This window comes from Balaenoptera acutorostrata, chromosome 6 (assembly GCF_949987535.1).
Source record: "Balaenoptera acutorostrata chromosome 6, mBalAcu1.1, whole genome shotgun sequence".
Classification (NCBI taxonomy): domain Eukaryota; kingdom Metazoa; phylum Chordata; class Mammalia; order Artiodactyla; family Balaenopteridae; genus Balaenoptera; species Balaenoptera acutorostrata.
The window spans coordinates 28,635,739-28,641,559 of record NC_080069.1 but is presented as its reverse complement, the minus strand read 5'-3'; positions in this window follow the sequence as shown (position 1 = coordinate 28,641,559).

The following is a 5,821-nucleotide window of genomic DNA, read 5'->3' as shown; positions in this document are numbered from 1 at the left end:
AATTGAGTGGTTATTTGGGGCAAAAAAGTTGGATCTATGCCTCAAACACACCCTCACATACATTCCACATAAATCCAATATTAAACTGTAAGAAACAAATTCATTAAAGGACTAGAGGAAAGCAGCAGAAAATTATTTTTACACCTTTGGAATGGAAAAGCTTTTTTAACCATGACTCAAATCAATAAGACATCAAAGGCTGATAAATTTGACATCGTGAAAATTTAGAAAACTGTGGATGACAACACACACACACATGCCATAGACAAATTCAAAAGACAAGTGACAAATTGAGAAAAAATATTTTTCAACTCATATCACAGATATAAGGTTAATCTCCCTAATACATAAAAAGCCTCTAAAAATTAATAAGAAAAAATAAACTAATAACCTAACAGAAAAATGAGACAATTTAGAGAAAAAGAAATAATAAATGACTCCTATTAGTCCATTTAGGAACTAACTTGTTAAACACACGTACACAACTTGAAAGTATACTGAGAAAGCGTTTTCACCTGTCAAACTGACAAAACCTTCAAGATTTGATGACATCCTTTGTTGGCGAGGATGCGGTAGAGAAATGGGTGCTCAGACATTTCTGCTAGGAGAGTTAAGTTAGTACAATCCTTATGGAGACCACTTTGTCAATAAATGTTAAATTATAAATGCTTATACTTTTGCACCCAGAAATTAAAGTTTTAGGAATTTTTGTCTTACAGAAATATTCACATACATATGAAATAGTTTGTAATAGTAAAGATTAAAAGCAAATTAAATTTCCATCAATAGCCAACTTAAATTATGGTACATTCATACAATAAAACTCACTCAATGGTTAAAAAGAGGAAGAAAAGAAGGAAATGAGAAAGCTTCTTATGTACTGACATGGAAGTTTCTCTAAGATTTATTAAGGAAAAAAAGCAAAATATAGAACAATAGATGTAGTGTGTCATAATTCATGGTTAAAAAGGGGGAAGGCAGAGGAGAATGTATTTCGAAATGTATAAATATCTTTGCCTGAATATGTATCCAAAAGCTCTGAGAGCTCACACACACATAAAATAAACAAAAAAACCTAGTAACAGTATGGGATTGGAATGTGGGAATGGGGAAGGAAGATCTTTCACTGTCATACCTTCTTATGTTTTTTGCTTTTTGAACTACTCAAATGTATTGCTTAGCCAAAAAAATAGTAATAACTAAAAGAAATAACATCAAAGACAGAAGAAAAAAATAAAAAGAAGTTCCTGTCTTTTAAGGAAGACTAAGGAATTCGAGGTGTTCCATGTGCTACAGTTCTAATGAGAATAATTAGGTGACAAACATTTGTAGAGCCTGTACACTTTACAAAGTACTTTACCCTTTGATCTCTCTACACTGTACTATTGCTCCCTTAATTCTTAAGACAGGCTACGAAGTTGGTTTTGTTATTCCCATTTAATAGTAGCTGAGAAAATTGAGCTTCTGCCATTCACAAATCCCCAGATCTCCAGCGTTAACACAAAGCTGGAACATAACCTGAGTTTCCTCTCTCCAGACTGACTTCTTTGTACCATGCCATGCTGCCGTGGGGCACTTAGCCTTGGCTGTTGGCCTGGGTGGCTACACTCTACATGTTCCCATTGTCCTGTGGAACGTACAGCCATACTTATTCTCTGGAGTGACAATACAAATAGATGCTTGTGCTGACCCTGTCCTGAATCAAGGCTCCTGCAGTCTCCTTCCTGTGCAGGAATATGTATTATGGACATAATCATACTGTGACATGATAAACACTTGATTTCAAGACCCAGATTCCTAACAAAGAACAGCTGTGTGTCTTAACTAACTGTGGCACATTCGGACAGCTTTGTAATTCCTTCCAGGAAAGAAAGTTGTGAAACTTGAAAGATGAATAAGGTGGGATGGATAGGGAATGAGGAAGGAGAAGGTAGTAGGAAACTCAGTCACTGCAGAGAGAATCCAAAAGACTCACAAGGTGTTAGTTCTGGTAGGAATTTGGAGACAGTACAAGAGCCCTATTTTACAGATAATAATAAGGAACTTTCATAAGCCTATATATTAGACACTGTTTTAAGTGCTTCATTTCACAGGCATACCTCAGAGATACCGTGGGTTCAGGTCAAGACCACTACAATAAAACAAATATCACAATAAAGCAAGTCACGTGAATTTTTTGGTTTCCTAGTGCCTATAAAAGTTACTTTTACACTATACTGTAGTCTATTTAGTGTATAATAGCATTATGTCTTAAAAAACAATGTACATACCTTACTTAAAAATATTTTATTGCTAAAAAATGCTAGTCATCATCTAAGACTTCAGCAAGTCATAATCTTTTTGCAATAGTAACATCAAAGATCACTGATCACAGATCACCATAACAAATAATGGAAAAGTTTGAAATATTGCAGGAATTACCAAATTTTTGCGACACAGAGACACAGTTATCAATTACTGTTGGAAAAAGGTCATCAATAGATTTGCTTGATGCAGAGTTGCCACAAACCTTCAATTTGTAAAAAACACAATATCTGAGAAGTGCAATAAACAGTAGCTAAATAGAACAAGGTGAGCCTACAATAACTCACTGAATTCCCATATCAACCTTATGAAGTAGATACTATTGTGCACCTCTTTTTTTTACTTATAGATAAACTGAGGCACCGAGAGTTTAAGCAACTTATATAAGGTCATACAGCTAGTAAGTGGTAGAGATGGCTATTAGAATATAGATAGACTGGTTCTGAGTCCATGTTCTTAACCATTAAACTCTGAGGGAAAGTGATTTGTCCAATTCAACTACTGAGTGAAACAAACTTGAACTAGAGCCCAGGTTTTCTGCACTGACGTCCAGAGAACATCCAGTGTAGACCCACAATAGGCACTGTGTGCAGAGGATAACTGTGATAGAGTTAAAAAGATGTATAAGAAAAAAGGAAAGAAGGAAAACAGAAAGAAAGAAAGGAAAGAAGGAAGGAAGAAAGAAGGAAAGAAAGAAAGAAAGAAAGAAAGAAAAAAAAGATAGAAAGAAAGAAAAAGAAAGAAGGGAGAGAGGGAGAGAGGGAGAGAGGAAGAGAGAGAGAGAAAGAAAGAAAGAAAGAAAGAAAGAAAGGAAGGAAGAAGGAAGGAAGGAAGGAAAGGAGGGAGGGAGACAGGGAGGGAGGAAGGGAAAAAAGGAAGAAAGAGAAAGAAGGAGGGGAGAGAGGGAGGGAGGAAGAAAGGAAGTCATACTATTTTCCTCATCCCCAAGGTATATAGTCCAGCTGCCGACTGACTTCCCTCTGTCTATCTGCAGACCAAAAGCTCTGATAGTCTCCTGTAGGGTGCTCTAAAGGGGCTCAGAAGAGTGATGCTATTTTGTCATTTTGACCAAAGTTTCACCAGTTGACTATATTACCCTAACTACATGCTTTTTCTGCCTTTGGTCTTCTCTGTCATCAATTAAGGGGAAATTGCCCTGGTCAACAAAAACTATGCTTCTGAGTTTTGTTTTTTTGTTTTTGAAGAATAATAACTATTCTCAGACACAATTTGCTGACTCTTTAAATACATTATCTTATTATTCCTATTTTAGAGATGAGAAAATTGAGTGTCAGGTAGGTTAAATAATTTGTTCAAAATCATATAGCCAGTAGGTAGATGGACTGGGATTTAGAGCCAAGACTGTTTGATTCTTTCTTAATCTGTTCAGGCTGCTATAACAAAACTGGGTAGCTTATAAACAGACTGGGTGACTTATAAACAACATAAATTTATTTCTCATAGTCTGGAGGCTGGGAAGTCCAAGATCAAGGTACCAACAGATTTGGTGTCTGGTGAGAACATGCTTTCTGGTTCACTGATGGCCATCCTCTCAATGTCCTCACATGGGAGAAGAGGGCAAGGGAGCTCTCTGGGGTCTCTTTCATAAGGGCACTAATTCCATTCCTGAGGGCTCCATGCTTGTGATCTCGTCATCTCCCAAAGTCCCAATTACAAATACCATCACATTAGACATTAGCATTTAGCATATAAATTTTAGGAGGACACAAAAGCAGTCTATGGCAGATTCTAAAACCTAGTCTTTTAAAAAATTTTTTTGAAATGTGTCATGTACTTTATTTTTTTAACTTTATTTATTTTTTTATACAGCAGGTTCTTATTAGTTATCTATTTTATACATATTAGTGTATATATGTCAATCCCAATCTCCCAATCCATCCCCCCACCACCCCACCCGCCAAAGCCTAGTCTTTAATATGACAATGTTTTGCTTCCCCAGAGTATATTTAGCACCACGTTCTAGGCCAAGAGATAATAACTCCAAATGAGAACACAACCCCCAAGGGGAAATAGATTTCTTGTTGGTAGAACTCTATATATGCTTTATAGTTCTACAACAATAGCAGATTTCTCTAAGTTACTGAGTTAAGACAATGTGTTTTATAAGAAAAACCCAAAGCATGAGCAATAAATCCATGGATTTCATTTTTTGATTTTACAATAACCAATATGTGTTTCTTGAATGCCTAGTAAACATTCTGTTCTATGGTGTGATGCTACCTGTTTTCCCTCCCTCGTAAGACTCTTGCCACCCATTCTTATTAACCTCATAGACTTCTCATATGTCTCATTTTATTAGTCAGCAAATGTGGTGAATGACCGTACATTTCCTAATGCTCTTTTCTGGGCAGCAACAAGTGGGGATAAATTAAAGCTTTAATGAAATGTTCTGTAGCATCAAAAGGAACCAGGGCAAAAGTCAAGTGGATAGATAGCAAAGTGCTGATACAGACATTTGTTTCAGGTGGAGCCATTTCAACTAAAGTGCAAAAGGCATCCTGTTAAGGGGGAGAATTTGTGTCTTTGAATGGCTTTTCCCCTTTCATGCATGTGGTATTTTTTGAGTGCCTACAAACTTTCTAGACTTTATTTTTGGCTTAGGATACAAAACAGATAAAAATCCCTGCTTTTCAGGGATTTTTACATTCTGGTGGGGAAAGATAGAATATATACATAATAGCAAGTAAATTAAATTGTATATTGGAGAGTGGTGTGTTTTGGAGAAAAAATGAAATAGCGGATGGTGTTAAGGAGTGCTAGGAGGTGGACAATTTTAAACAGTGTGTCCTCAGGGAAAACTTCACTGGAAAGTTGACATTTGGATCAAAACTAAAAGAGATGAGGGAGAAAAGCAAGCTGATATCCGGGAGGTGAGCCTTCCAAGCAGAGGGAAGAGTAACCGGTAAAGCCCTGGCTGGGGTGATGTGGGGAGCAGACAGTAGAAGAATGGTGAAGGGGTCAGAGTGGCTAGAGCAGAGAGAAGGAGGTGAGGGTGGGAGGAGGTGAGGTCAGAGAGGTGGAAGGAGACAGGTACTGTTGGGCCTTGTAGGTCATTAAAAGTTCTTGGCATCCTGCTTAACCATGACTATAGCAGCATTTGTAACCTCATCATTGGCAAAGCATACCATGCTTGTTTATGTCCTTGATCAAATTTGAGTCTACCTTGTGAGATTGAGAAACACAGCCGGTATTACTGAACCCAGAACCAGAGATGAGGAACCAGAATCAGAAAATATTGAATGAATTACCAACTTCTCAGAGAGTGATTTGACCTTATGTCTCCTCATTTCTAGATCTTCTTCCTTTCTACCATATCTTGATTCTATCCCAGGATATCTATACTTTTAAAATAGAGAGTGGATAACAATGCAGAAACTCCAGTTCATTCTTAGCTTTGATGTAGTCTCACTTTTTTGTTCCCTGGTCCATTTCACTATCCACAGATGCAAAGGACTTCAGGTTACACACAACCCAGCCCTATGGGGCACCATTTGTA